This window comes from Camellia sinensis, chromosome 2 (assembly GCF_055761805.1).
Source record: "Camellia sinensis isolate YWXY chromosome 2, ASM5576180v1, whole genome shotgun sequence".
NCBI lineage: Eukaryota > Viridiplantae > Streptophyta > Magnoliopsida > Ericales > Theaceae > Camellia > Camellia sinensis.
The window spans coordinates 113,545,857-113,562,044 of NC_138962.1; the positions used below are offsets into that span (position 1 = coordinate 113,545,857).

The 16,188-nt window shown below is 35.2% G+C and overlaps 1 pseudogene across 1 annotated transcript in view; it reads right to left on the minus strand.

Moving 5' to 3' along the window:
* LOC114319863 (perakine reductase-like) overlaps window positions 1-16,188 on the minus strand; it is a 133,812-nt pseudogene that overhangs the window by 3,805 nt on the left and 113,819 nt on the right. The window contains exons 2-3 of the transcript XR_014361545.1: window positions 5,934-6,104; window positions 4,692-4,841 (exon numbers count right to left, since the gene is read on the minus strand). The product of XR_014361545.1 is annotated as a perakine reductase-like (transcript). The remainder of the gene's footprint in view (window positions 1-4,691; window positions 4,842-5,933; window positions 6,105-16,188) is intronic.

Genomic DNA, 16,188 nt, shown 5'->3' on the forward strand with positions numbered 1-16,188 from the left:
AATAAAATTACAACTCAAAGGAGTTTTGTCAAACGGGATTGCCAAGAAATAAATCCTAATAATCTCCCCCTTTGGCAATGCTGTGACAAAACACACCTAACAAATAAAATCCTAAACACCCCAACCCATTACAGCCAACAAAAGCCAACTTCTTTCTCAAGGTCTTGATCTGCAAAACAGTTATTAGTGCCACAATCTCCAAAACAACTATTAGTCCCACAAGAGTATATGAAAAAGTAATAGACATATGACACGATTATCTTGAAACATGAGATGGAAAACATGAATAGATGAAAGCTAAGACTCATGAACAACAACAAAAGCAAGATCATTAACCACACAAGCAATGATATGACGATGTAAATACCAGGAACATACAAGAAGGGCAAATAGTGCATAGCAACATGCAAAACATATAGCCAATCTCCCTTACCAAACATATCAAAGTGTTCATGCTAAACAACTCTTGTAATGAAAAACCAAACTCCCTTACCAACCCAAATCTAGATGAACCAAACTCCCCCTCACTAAAAGCAACCACAAACACTGAAAACAGTGAACAAGAAGAAAACAACAAAAAAAATATGGTGGAGCAATCCAGAAATTTCAGATTAGTACCTTAAAACACACAAGACTATCCAAGAAGCACTATTACAAGAAAACACAATGTGTATAGTCTGTAGAAAATTCCTCATGAAGAAAGTGATGCATTATGTGAAAAGCATAGATCCCATGAGAAAGTGTGTGTGTGAAACTTGGAGTTCGACAAACACTAGATTCACTCCTAGCAGTGATATGAAAGCTGGACCTCCGACAAGAGAATCTTAAGCACGACAAAGGAAAGTCAAACCACTAGGAATCAAGGGGTATTTGGTGAGTAAAGGCGGAGGCTCCTCCTCAATCAATGAATCTTTTCCTCTTTTTTTTTTCTTTCTTTCTTGTGCATATTTTGTCTTCTTCTCTTTCTTTTTCTTTTTCTTTTGCACAATCATTGGTGGCTGACACGCTTAAGAGTATGGAAACCGAACCAGAGAAGCATGGATATAATAAGGATGGCCTGGTTGGTGACTCTGAGGTAGCCTTTTTTTCATGGCTAGACTGCAAATAATTAAGGAGAAAGCCATGGAGATGCAAAAAGATGGTAGGTGGTTAAGAGACTCAACATCACCCATGATATGCTAGTATCGGTCAATTCCTCTAGAAACGCAAAAGACCAATGCCAGAAGTCCATAAAAAAAATAATCACTAAGACGAAAGACTCCAAAATTTGCTAATCCAAGAGTGTGTACAGAATGAGACATACTAATCAAAAAACACACACTCCAAAATGAGTAATGACCACAGAAAGCACACATATATTAACATGTAATGGATATTCTCATCAAATCCAATATGCACCAAGGACCACTCAAAAATTTCAACCTTGCAAAACAATACTAAGAAAATCTTTTTGGAATTTTTTTTTTCTTTTTTTTTTTTTCAAAAATAAAGCAAGACAAAAAAAAATGAACAAGCACACATTATTTTTTTTTTTTCATTAAAAACAACACACAAAAACCCAAAAGCTAAAACAAATAAACAAATTAACACAAGTCAAGTTTTCTCACCCAAACAGCTTTAGTACGAACAAAATTGTGAGAATTGCAGTTCTTGGGTGGTATCTTGACGTTGTGGTTCCTTTCCCCTGCAATTGGAACCCGTCTCGACATGGTTTCCAACTTCCTATTCCTAGGTCTAGGCAAATACATTCTCCCATGCAACTTATAACAATAAGGGCGAATATGACCATGCATACCACAATGATGACAAATAAAAACAGGGCGTACCTTCTTTTCTTTTACCTTACCAACTTTAGGAAGTTTGAGAAGTCCATCCTTACGTTGAATTTTTTGTTCTCCCTTTCTTTGAGTTCTTGTATCATGAAATGTGAAAGCAATCTGTTTTTGCTCTTTCTTACCACAAAAGCCAATGCCACTCTTGTCAGAACAGATTTGTTGAGACCCAATTTGTTCCAAAGACTAATGGTAACCATGGCACACTTGAGTTCTTCCTCTTTCTTGATCATTAGTTCTTCCAAAGCAACTTGTGACATCTCGAGAGATTCAATCTTTTCTTCATACATGGCATGGGTTTGTAGTAGCTCATTCCTCTCTGTCTCACAAGTCAACAGTTTTGCACAAAGAACTTGTCGATCATCAGCTACCTTGATGGCATCAATCCTAGCCTCGGAAATCTCCTCCTTAAGTTTGACATTCTCACTTTCACATGCTTTGAGTTTCTTTGTGAGTTTGTCATTCAATTTGAATAAGTTAAGAGACTTCTTATACAACTTTTCATAAGCTTGCTCAAGCTCTTCATGATCACTCTCCAAGGATTCATCATTAGTGATATTCTCAACTGACCTCTTCGGAGAATCTGTTTGTCCTTCAGCTTTGGAAGCCGCCATGAAAGCAAGAAATTGTTTATGTCCCTCTTCACCTTGATCTTCATTGTCACTTTTATCTTTATCAGATTCTGATTCATCATCCCAAGTGATAGCGAGGGCTTTCTTCTTCCTCAACCGAGTGGGGCTTTCTTGAGCAAAGTGGCCAAATCCTTGGCATTCATAGCATTGGAGTCTTTCAGAGTTTCCTTGTATCTTTCCTTTCTCCTTCTTGGCTATAGAATTAATTTTGAGTTTATCTTTGCCTTTAGATTTATGAGAATAAGTAGATTCCAAAAGATTAGGATTCTTTTTCAAAAAAGATTTTTTAAATTGTTTAACAAAAGCAACCGTAATCTTGGAATCTATATCACAATCCTCATCAGAATCCTCTCTAACTTTATGAGCACTACTAAAAGCAATATCTTTTTGTTTCTTTTTGAAATTCCTATGTGCCCATAAGTTTGGAGATTTCCAACCAACTGATCTAGCTTGAGGTTGTCAACATCTTGAGCCTCCTCAATAGCCGTAACTTTTGGTTGGAACCGATCGGGCAAAGATCTTAAAATTTTTCCCACAACTTTGGATTCTGGTATTTTTTCACCTAAATTGAAGTTGGAATTTACAATGTCACTCAACTTCGCATAAAATTCATCAAAGGTCTCATTATCTTTCATTGAAAGGTTTTCGAAACTAGACGTGAGCCTTTGAAGTTTTGAGTGTTTAACCGAAGGAGTACCCTCATGAATAGTTTGTAAGATATCCCAAGCCTCTTTTGCGACTTCACAATTGCAAATACGACTAAACTCTTCAGGTGTGACAGCGCAAAAGAGAGAATTGATAGCTTTACTATTCTAGCTATTATTTTGGTAATCAGTTGTGTCCCACTTATCAATTGGTTTGGGGAAAGTTACTCCATCAACAGTAATTGTTGGTTCAGTCCACCCATTCATGACGGATTGCCAAACTTTTTCATCAATAGATTTTAAAAACGATCTCATCCGAGCTTTCCAAAAAGAATAATTGGATCCGTCAAGTAGGGGTGGTCGAACCATAGAATTTCCCTCACGAATTGAATCCATTATCACAAATCAAACAAGATCTCGTTCTAAAAGAATTTTTTTTTTAAAAAATAAAACGGCCTGCACTGATACTAATTGAAAAATCTAGAAATCCTCTAGATGTTAATTTGTGATTATGTATCAATTTTAAGCAGAATATAACAATCCCAATCAAACAATCAAGACAAAGAGACACAATGATTTTAACGTGGAAAAAATCACAATTGGACACCTCCAACTGTGATAAAAAAACACGGGCAACAGCCACAAAACAATCCACTAAGAAGATTTAAAGGAATTACACAGGTATACTCTCAATTACCTAGCGAATCCACGCCTAATTGAACCAACCTCTATGTGCCTCTTCCAACCCGTCTTCACCTCGGAATTGTCTTTACGATGAGCCACTCCGGAATCCACCAAAGTTTCAGACTCGAATTCTTCAGAATCCACCGAAGAACAACTCTCTCTTTTGTAGAACAAAACACAACCTTTGATGTACTCTCTTTAAACCATGAGTTGAATACTCAATAAAACATCAAAGTAAACTAACAAAATTTCCCCAGATACACACCTTAGAATCCAAAAAATAAGATCTGGAGGACTTGAGGAGTAGTCTAGTTTTTGGGAGAAAACCAACTACTTATAGAAAAACCAAAAGTAATCCTAGATGTGGAAGAAAACCCAATCCTTATTGAAATCAGGAAAACTGTGTTCGCGCGGTCCGCTCGAGCGCCCAACATCCCGCTCGAGCGTCTTCAGTAAAATCTGCGCGTGATATAACAGAGATCCGCTCGAGCGCGAAATCACACCTTCCAGTATTTTTACAGACCTGACAAACTGCTGGAACCAGGGATTCTCCGCTCGAGCAGGGTAATGTCCGCTCGAGCGGACAGGCAACTTGGAATGCATTTTTGCATTTTGCTTCGGGGGCGCTGCCCCTCGACCCCGCCGTGGCGCTGCCCCGGACCCACCAAAGGGCGCTGCCCCCTGGACCCCCGTGAGCTGACCGGGCAGCTCGATCCCCATCATAATCAGCGAAGTGGCAATCTTGAAAGCATTAGCATCACAAACTTCTTTGAAAGGCTTGATTCAGGTTGGATTCGCATCTAACAACTCATAGCCTCACTGAAATAAAAATGCGAATAAAATTATAACTCAAAGGAGTTTTGTCAAACGGGATTGCCAAGAAATAAATCCTAACAAATGTAGTCCACACCAAGACGCTTTAGGCTCGCCTCGCAATAGGTGCGAACGTATTCAGGGGTGCCTTTCACCACAACTTGGGTAGGTTTAATTTTGGCAATACCAAATTTTGTGGCTAACTCAATCTTTCCCCGAGGCAACTACTTTAGTGCCTGCAAGATTCAGGTTCTACTAAATGAAAGAGCACTCCCAATAACAACAAAAAGATGTATTTTAGGAAATAGACAACCAAAAAATAAAATCAAGCTAAAGTAGAAGTTTAGGGAGCACTCAGTTACATATTTCGTCAAAATCATGAATTAGAAATTACAATTGTCAACATATGCCACAAGCAAATGACCAATATTCGTTGAACCATATCTTTAGAAGTGACATTTTCTACTTCACAATTAAACTTACAAACAAAACCTATTTACATTTCCAAGTTCTAAACCTGAATCTTTTTTTTCATCATTCCCACCACAATCCCTTCAACAGATGACCAAGCTTATAAACAATAAAGGGTCAAAATCTGGGCACGGCATTATTTTTATTGTATTCCAAGTTTTGTTCTGCTCCAAGAAAGCATGGTGGATATCAAAATTGTAACTGGTATTCCATTCACTGTCACCATCCAATACTCAGTCTCTCAGAAAAGAGCTTGTTCACCAAAACTAAATTTCATTCCATATGTGCAATTATAAAGACATGTGAAACATCTACTTAAACCAGGGGCGGATGTACATAGGGTCCAGTGCAGACACTTGTGCCTATTAAAGTTCTTAAATTGCACTTTTTCTAACTTTATTTGTTATTATTAATTTGATTATATGTCAGTTTTATTTCCACAGGACAAAATCCTGTATTCTCCCCTCGAACTTTTATGATCTATCATATGATAATAGCAAGACATAAATTGTAAGCTATCAAACATCGGCCACTAAGGTATTTTTGTGGTTAATTAAAAAATGGAAATCAAAACAAAAGGACAGATACCATTAGAATTACAGACCTTGGTTGTACTTGACCTCTTCAACAAGTTTAGTAATATGGCCCTCTTGAAGAACATATGATTAGCTCTTTTTAGAAATTTCCAAACAAACATTTTCAACAAAATCTTTCATTTTCTTTCATCAATATGTTTGAGACTATCTATTCCTGTATTGGTAGAGTACACTGGATGTACAAATGGTTAAAAATAAGTCTTCATCACAAGGCAAGATGCATGGCACCATTGCAATGAAAGCATGTTCTTATGCAATTACCTTTCCCACCAATATTTCATTCGCATGGTCAACACCATATATATCTGAGGTATCAAAGAAAGTGATCCCCTTACTGAATGCGTGCTTTATTATTGTAATGCCATCCTCTTCAGAGACAGGAGAATTGTAGATTCCAGTTAGCCCCATACAACCATACCCTAGTTTTGATACCTGCAAGAAGAAAGGTTCAATGACAACAAATTGAGTAATAAACACATTCACAACTCACATCACACGAACCTAACCTTGACCACTAGGTCAAGGATCCAACTTGTTTTTCCCTCATTCCCTAATAAAAGAAACTAGGGACCTTCCAAATACATAGCTACATTTACTCTCTACACTCACATTTAAGATACAGGAGTCATTCCATAAGGCATAACTATTATAATGCATATAAGCGTATATAAAATAATTTAACGGGTGTATTTTGAAGCTCCCAAGAAACTAAAAGTTTTCTAAAGTATCTAAAAATTAAAAAAAAAACAAAAAACCAAAGCCTTCTCTATTGGAGACAATATTTGTTCAGCAATAAGAGTTTTGAAGGTACAAGTTATCAATATTTCAAAGATGCAAACAAACTTATTTGGTAAAGCCTCAACCCTCTTCCTTTCCATCTGACGCCTCAGCAGTCTCTACAAGTCCATCCACATCTAGCCCCTCCACTTCCACACTCTCCCACCACTCAGCCCTTCCACCACCCTTCCTTGCCATCCCTAGCACCATTGCCACACTTCCCACAACCCCTTGTTGCTCTCGCACTACTCCTAGCCCCACCCAGCAATCCCATTCCTTTAAAATCTGGCTGTTGCAACCACCTAACTCCAACCCTCTGTAGTAACTTGACACCCTCTATTCCCACCACTTCGAAACGTGCTTGGTGCAAGTACCACATGTGATCGGTCCAAGTGCAATATCTCCAATGCAAGTGCAAACTATGTCAATTGTCACATTTTCCACTTGTCACTTGTAACGTGCACATATGTGACATACTTGCATTGAACATGTTTTGTAGTAGCAGGGACAAGGGTTTAGGGTCACGACTAGGGTGTAGGGGAGGGGATTGTCGGGCACGAAGAAAAGGCATTGGCAATGGAGGGAGTGATGGGGTGGTCGAGAGGGTTTTGAGAATGGCTATTTTCGGTGTTGGTTGTCCACTCATTTTGCTTGTTAACTATTTTACAACTAGGTGCCTGAAATATACAACTCCTTCCAATTTATTTTTGTCAAGGGTGTCATTATGTTCTCCGCAAGTACATGTGTAGCACGGTGGTCTTCTTGCACGCTACATATGGTTGCTGGTTTTGAAAATGCAAAGTATTTATCAGGGGTAATGTAAAGTGTGTATGGTTCTAATCCATGATAAATAAAAAAATTGTATAGAACACGAGATAAATGTGGTTCAATAGACACCTATATCTATCATAGTTAGAGAAAATCAAATCTATTAGGCATAATAAAGATTACAAAGCTCAAAGCTTCTCAACTAAGACCTCAACTCTATGCACTCTGTAAAATGCCTCTTACAAAAAATCTGAATGTCTAATAAAAAATACAGAGAAAATCAAATCTATTAGGCATAATAAAGATTACAAAGCTCAAAGCTTCTCAACTAAGACCTCAACTCTATGCACTCTGTAAAATGCCTCTTACAAAAAATCTGAATGTCTAATAAAAAATACAAGACAATGCATATTATATGTCTCCTCTAACCCCAAGGGGTTGGCCTGGTGGCAAGGCATTGGGTCTTAGGAGTGTGTTCCCTCCAAGTTTTAAGGATCGAAACCTCTTAGGTGCTAACAATTCATTAGGGCCATCAGACTGAGAAAAAACTCTTGAATTAACCGTAGTACAATTGTGAGAAAGTCCTTGTCGAGGGCTTGTGCACCCTTGAGGATTAGTCTGGCTTTGATTCGGACACCCCATTGCTAATTAAAAAAAATAATTTTTCCTCACTTTGTCCCCCCGAACTATTAATTTGAACAATTATTTCCTTAAACTATTGACATTAATTCACTTTACCCAAACTACTAACAAAATTAATAATTTTTACGAAATATCACACTTGGCGGTACATGCAAACTATTTTTGCATGTGATTTGCTTAATCGACTAATTAATAAAAAAAAATGTTGCTAATAGCATCCCATTTTTTCCTTTAGACCCCCCCTTTCTTTGGCCACCCACCTAAATGCCGCCTCACTTCTTTTTCTCTTAACCCCCATCTTAATTCCATATATGCCACTCTTCTTTGGACCCCTCCACCCCACCAACTCTTCGTCCGGCAGCCCCTCATCTCTAGCAACCTCACCACATTCGGTGTGAGCCCTCTCTACTCTTTCCCCTCTCCTCTCCCCTCTCCTCGCCTCTTCCGACGCCACCTCCCCACCCTTCAGCCCACTTTTTTGGTATAAATTTATTGTTGGTTGTTTTTAAGTACGGTTATTTTGAATTTTGGTCATTAATCTCAACCTCATGGGCCTTTGTTTGTCAATCTACCTGAGTAATGTTCGGCACTGGACTACCGAAATATGATTTGTTTGCCCAGATTCTTTGTGCTGAAATTTTGATCCATCCTCGGAACTGCTTGGCCAAACAAACCCATTTTGTTCGACAACTGTTTGGTTCAGTGAGGCCATGTTGAATTACTGCCTCTAATTTGGTTGGTGTTTGCCGATTTTTTATGATATATGTTCGGGAGTTCAGTACCGAACAAATGTCAAGCCACTTTTTGTTTGTTTGCAAAAACTCACCACTACATGACCAACCTCCTTCGAGCTACAAACCTCATCTGAGCTACAAACCTCCTCATGCTCCATTCATGTCACTGCACTAGGGTTGCTAGATTTCAATCTAAATCTAGCCGAAAAAGGCTTCACTTATGTAAATTGGGTCTAGCCAAAGAAGGGCTTAGGGGAGTCGAGAGAGGAGTTGATGAGGGGCGACGAAGAGTGAGAACTAGGCTAGGGCTATCTAGGTAGCGGTCGGGGTGGCGCCAGAGCTGAGGGTTGTTGGTGGCCGGAGCTGGGACTGGTGGGTGGGGAGGATTAGGGTTAGGGTTTTGAGAGGTAAGGGATGATGACAAAATTGAAATTGTATTTTGGGGTAAAATTGTAATACAATTTTTTTTTGAAATGGGAGGGGTCTATCTTAATAAAAATATTTAATAAAACAAAAAATACAACCAATTGTAAGAAACTAAGGGTTCGTTTGGTTTGTATTTCTGAAAAAATTTTGGGAAATTTTCTCTACAAATAAGTTTTTAAAAGTAATCAAACTAAACAAATTTTTCCAAATTTTTTTTTTCAAAACTTGTAAATCAAACAAGTTTTCCAAACAAATCTCTCTCTCACACACATCAATTCAATCACTTTTTCCAAAACTCTCTCTCAAAATAATTTTTCAAAACATCTTTTGAAAAAAATCAAACCAAACAACTTTTCGTACTTTTTATCTCTAAAATACATCTCTCAAAACCAAACATACCCTAATGGTCTAATGGTTTGCTTGTGTCGGAAGGTGTAGGGTATGTTTGGTTTGTGTTTGAGAGATGTGTTTTAGAGATAGAAAGTACGAAAAGTTGTTTGGTTTGATTTTTTTCAAAAGATGTTTTGGAAAATTATTTTGAGAGAGAGTTTTGAAAAAAGTGATTGATTTGATGTGTGTGTGAGAGAGATTTGTTTGGAAAACTTGTTTGGTTTACAAGTTTTGAGAAATTTTTTTGGAAAAATTTGTTTGGTTTGATTACTTTTAAAAACTTATTTGTAGAGAAAATTTCTCAAAATTTTTTCAGAAATACAAACCAAACGAACCCGTAATGTTCTGTCAAAAATATTAACCTCATTAACAGTTTAGAATAAAGTGAACGAATAGTAATAGTTTAAAAAGATAATTGTACAAATTGATAGTTCAGTTTAGGGACAATAGTTTAAGAGGGGTAAGGCGAATTTTGCCTTCCTGTTTTTTTTTTTTTTTCCTTGAACTTGATGCTAAAAATGCAAATCCAAATTGAAAGGTAAACAGAACTGATGGGCTGGCAGGGTAAGGCTGTTGCACACCCCCATAAGTGGGTTCCAATCTCTACCCCTAGCCTTCCCTTCAAAATGTAATCCTCATGTTCTTATGATCATCAAAAATTGAAGGGTATTCAAAGAAATCAACGTATACACATTTGTATGCAGTGAGCTGGAAATTCAACAAAGAAGGGGCACATATTAACCATAATATTGAATTTTTTTTCTCCATAATACACAAGAATGAAATATTATTAAACTTATTCATTATTATTTCTAATTTCCTTTCATCTATCAGTGATATAATATTACAATTGTTATGAGAGTTGCATCAATGCAGCTCCTAAATTCACAATTAGCAACCCATTTTATTAACCCAACAATAAGACAAGCAATCAACTCCAATCTACAATCAACAAGTTTACTCTTACCAACTCAACAAAGAGACTCAAAAACCCCATAATAAGAAAGAAATGCGACCACACCGAAACACGGCCATGTAGTGTTCCAAGGGTGTTGTAATTGGTGCAAAATGTGGGGTCTATGATTTTTTGTTGGGTGATTGGGGAACAAGAGCCATGATATATGATGATTAGTAGAAGAGTATGAACACGTGGCACTTCAAGAACACCCAATAATTTTCCAATGATCAATTAATTCAATTTTTGCCTTTGACCTCCTACTTAAGAGTGTACAAGAATGACTAAAAGAATAATAGGGCACTTACAAAATTTTAAAAATACAAAGGAGTTTTGAATGATTTAAGAAGCAACACTATTACAATTTTATGAGGGATAAACCAGATACAATCTTTATGTATCAATATAAATATTAAAAATTTACGAGGCGCGCGTGACCTTTTATAGTAGATTCGTCCCTCCCTTCCTCTCTCTCTCTATATATATATACTAGCGTATGCCCGTGCCTAAAGGCACGGTGTAAATAATGATGAATAGCTATCATTGGAGCAATTTCCCCTTTACTGAATTACTAAAATTCTATGGCACTACCTTTGTTTACAACAATTAATTTCTTCATTAATCCATCATGGAGATCGACAAATAATGGATAAAAAATAGTGCATGCATTAAGCACTCAGTACAATAAGGCAAACTTATTGGAAAAGAACTGCAGATCTAATATAAATTATATAGCCTATGTTTGGGAAGTTGGATTTGAGGACTTAGCAAAAGAAGCCAAAGAAGCCAAAAATGTTGGGTTTGAGGACTTAGTAAAAAAAGCCAAAAATATTTTTCAAGTTTCAAAATTATATAATGGTAAATACTGCAAGATAAAAGTCAAACCAGTCATGCACTTCAATGCAATAATCAAACAACATAAAATATAATCATCAAGCCTAATTCATACTGTTTCTTCCAGTTTATCAACTGGGGGTTAGATTATATATATAAAGCTTAAACAGTCAAATGGGAGGTCAGACAAAACAACCCGTGTTCACCTTTCTTTTCTTAAAAATTAGGAAGAAACTTCAATTGGTTGGAGCCCAAGTGTGCCATCAAGAGAAGTAAAAACTTACTTGATTCAGTACATGTGGCAAAAGGGCATAATCAACAAATGCAATTAAGTGCAATTAAGTGCCCTGTAAGTTTTCATAATCAACAATGGAAAAAGGGCATTAAACTTGAAAGAACAATAGACGGTCCTGCTGAGTTGTAGGGCATTAAACTTGAAAGAACAATTGAAGTTTGGGTTTTAACATAAATAATAAAAGCATGCCAAATATTTTCAAAAACTGGCATGCTTTATTATATAGATACTCATCCATTTCCTAATACTTTAATAATAATGTAGCTCAAAGAGTTCCCAGAATTTAATCAATTGAGTTTAATCAATGGCAGAATATGACATACTTGCACCAAATAGCATTTTCAGTTGCAGCAAGCCACCAATTGTGAACTAATAGCTCAGAGTTTAATCAGTGGCAGAATATGACATACTTGCACCAAATAGCATTTTCAGCACCATAAAATATTAACATTAAAGAAAACGACACTACCATCGAAGATAATTTTCAGCATCATAACAGTTAAGACAGAACCATAATTTTCAACATCATAACAGTTAAACAAAACCACTTAAAAATTTGAAGTGTGATTCAAACCCAATAACGAACAAAATCTCACAAACCATAAGAGGTAAATTTGTATTTAGATAAATGAACGGTCAAAAACCCAGAAATCCCACATTCACATGTCCCTATGTATGCCCATCCAATTCAACTAACAGTGTCAAATATAACTTTCCAGAAACAAACCCTTCTGTCAAACTAATAAATAGACAAATACCATTGTATATGAGGCAATATGAAAAAATACTTTGATGAACACTATGATATTGTTTTTTGCACATAAATTGCTTCATACTGACAACATAAATGCTTCACTGAAACAGTGAATAGAACTCACTTGAGAACATGGGATGCCATCAGCAACTCAGGCTCTCCACCCCATACATAAGGTTGTCGAATTATTTCCACATACGCTTCAATGAACCTAAAACCCATGAAGAGAATGAATAAACACTTTCATTCCGATTTAACAATGTGCAATAACACTAACTAATGTACTTCAAAAAAATAACAATCACACTACCTAATGTACTTCAAAAAAATAAAAATCAAGTTAAATCATACCTATTGTTTTCAATGTGTTTGATGAAGGAAGTCTTGAATTGCAGCAAGGGAAAAGGTTAATTTAAAGGATTGATTTGATAAACTCACCTATTCATCTCAAGCAGCTGGCAGTTACCAGAACCAAGTGGTCTGTCCGTGCCTGAAGGCACGGTGTAAATAATGATGGAAAAGGAGGTGAGAAAGAAAAACCTGGTGGTGGTGGTGGTGATATAGATGGTAGTCTTAAGTTACCATCTGAGTCATACTTTATTGGCCTCCCTCTCTTCTTCACCAACAAACCACCACCACCACCAACTACACCATAACCACCTGTGGTGGTGATCTATAGGCTTCTCTCCATGCTCATGTTCATCACTTCAATAACAAATTGTATTAGTATTAAAAAAAAAAATAGAACAAATAAGTCCTAAATTCAGACTTGGACATCAAATCAAAGGGGAAAAAAAAAAAGCCTTGTCATTAACTAATGTACTTCAAAAAAATAAAAATAAAAAAGCGCACCAACTAATAAGAAAATAAAAAAGAAATAACAAAATCTAAATCAACAACCAAATTGAACTCATCTTGGTAATGAAAAAAAAGAAAAGAAACAGAGAATAACATTCAGATTAAAAAGTAACAAAGAATAACACTCAATGGTGTATTAAGCATGCTAGATGATCTTCAACCATATATGTATTAAGCATACTACACTACCAGTTTTCTTATCATTAACCATACCTATTGTAAGGGAATGTCTTTGTTGTTTAACCAAATCTATTAAGCATAAATTACCTCCGCAAATGGGCAATGCTTGAGATCAACTCTAACCAGTGATGCTTAACCAAATATAAAAACCCATCTCACGATTTGAACATGCACATACTCTATCACCTTCTTCAATCTTCACCTACACCTATTCAGATTCATTTTGTTTCCAACCTTAAATACATTTTGAATATTTATTAAGCAATACATGACCCATGTTGAAAAGAAGTCATATGAAATTGTGGTTTAGAAGACAGATATAAAACGGGCACTCAGAATGGACGCATTTGATGGAGAAAACGAAAATCGAAAGAAAACGCATTACCTTACATTAAGATAAGTAAGTTTAAAAACAAATAATAAAGAAATTAATATTGAAATTGCAAAGAAATTGTGAAATTGCATGTTTAATGAATAATGAAAATGAAAATGAGAACATGCGAACTAAACTCGAACATGCGAACTAACTTAGAGTTGATTTTGTATGTTTGTCAAAAGAATAATGAAAATGTTTAAGCTACACAAAAGTATCTACTGACTCCCCGAATCACAATATTATACGTTTGTGTGAGAGATAGTGATTTCTTATTTATCAAAAAATAAAACCCATAGTTGATTTTGTATGTTTGTCAAAAGAATAAAAACTAACAACAAAATAATATTTTATACGTTTTTATGTGAGAGAGTGATTTTCTATTATTTTATCAGAAAGCATAAGCCAAGTTGATTTTGTATGTTTGTCAAAAAAAATAAAAACCAACAACAAAACAAATAAATTATCAGAGCCAGGTTTCGATCCTGGGACCTGTGGGTTATGGGCCCACCACGCTTCCGCTGCGCCACTCTGATTAGATGTAAGACAAATTATTTGTAATTCCTTTATTTGGCATTTTCTTGTAGGTGTTCATGAAAAATCTATGAAATAAATGCATACATAACCAAAATAAAATTTAAAAAAAAAATGATGTATAAACACTTAGATGCTAATATGAATAGATAAAAAAGCAAAATAGAACTCTTAGAGCACCATAATGAAGTGACTAAATTTGGGTGTTAATGTGTCATATAACATAAATATGAGGCCTTGTTTGACAAAGGTTAAAACTTGATTTTTTAGTTTAAAATTCACAAAAAGATAAAATAGACTAAAATAACTAATAAGACAAAATGTCACATTAAATCCATAATCATTTTACTTTTTTTGTCACAAACAATACATCCAACTACAAAAAATTTTAATTATCTTCCCAAACACAAAAATTTTAGCCTACTGAAATAACTAAAAACTAAAATAGCTTACTGAAATAGCCATCTTCCCAAATAGGGCCTAATTTATGTGTTAAAAATTTATTAATTTAGAGTGTACAATGATGTGTTAAAAATTAAAATGTATGTTTAGTGATATATATAAAACTAATAAAAAAATAAAAATAAAAATAAAAATACATGTGATTTTCACATCTTTTTCTAACTACTCTGCCATGGGACAATGTGGTTTTCCCCCCTTCTCTTTCTTCATGGCTTGGCTAAATGAGTTCAGATCCTCTCCAACATTTTTTCTCCAGAGGCACGGCCTAAATTGGGTCACGTCACTACACTAAAAATTTATGACTTAGATTAGTTAAAAAAGAAAAATACAAAATTCCCTCTGACACTCTCTCTCTCCCTCACTGATGTGCGCTCTCTCTCTCTCTCTCTCTCTCTCTCTCTCTCATTTCTAATAAAAATTAAAAAAAAATTATTTTAATCTTTTTCATAATATATATATACTACTGTATATCCGTACCTAAAGGCACAGTGTAAATAATATTAGGATCGAAATATATTTGTAATTTATATGTATCATACCCTCTACAGAATTCAATTAAAAACAACAACTCCCCTAATCTTAATGCAAATTAAGGAATAAACGTATAAAATTTATAATATTCATTAAAATTAAAATGGTAAACTAATGTTCTACCATTATAATAAAATAAAATTAACCAAACAATGCACACCAGTGCTCTGCAATTCTAAAATAATTTAATTAAAACAAAACAACAAACAATGCACACCAACCAATCATAAAAAATAAAAAATAAATTAAAGTCAAATCTTATAGAAAACTTTCCAAATGTGAATGTAAGACCAAAATTTGGGTCCTACTCATCACAGATCAGAACACCAACATTTATCTATCGTAGACATTGGACCTATATATAAAAAAGAAAATGTATAGTAAGAAAATGAGTAAATTAAATAAGAAAAATTGTAAATAGGTGATAGCTTCACAAAATATTTAAAAACTCGCTGATTTGTAATTTTTCCAATGAAATAAGATGAGTAAAGAGAGCTCATATTATAATTTGGTGCAAATCTCCATCGTCCTATGAAAATAAAAGAAAAGAGAATTTTATTAGAAGAGAAGCAAAAAATCTGTTCTAGCAAAGAAACATGTTGTAGATGAAAAATTAACAATTATACATGAAAACGTTATAAAATTATCATAGATCCAAACACAACCTTAGGGTTTTGCTTGAACGGTACTTGTTTCGAGAAAACTAAAACTCAATAAAACTCAATTTGCAGTACTCAATAGATAATAAGGAGAAGTGGAACAGCTAGAAGCCATACATGAGATGTAGATAAAATCCTTCTTCAAGAGGAGTCCACCTTATCAAAACCTGCAACAGAGGAATAGATGAAAAAATATTAGAAAAATAAATAAAATATAGCAGATACAAAGAAAAGCAAAATGGGAAGCCTAAACCCATTTTAGACTACAAATTAAATAAGAGCTAAACTAATCAGAAACTTTGGAAATTACGTCGTGGATATTCAAAGTGAAAAATAGCATGCTT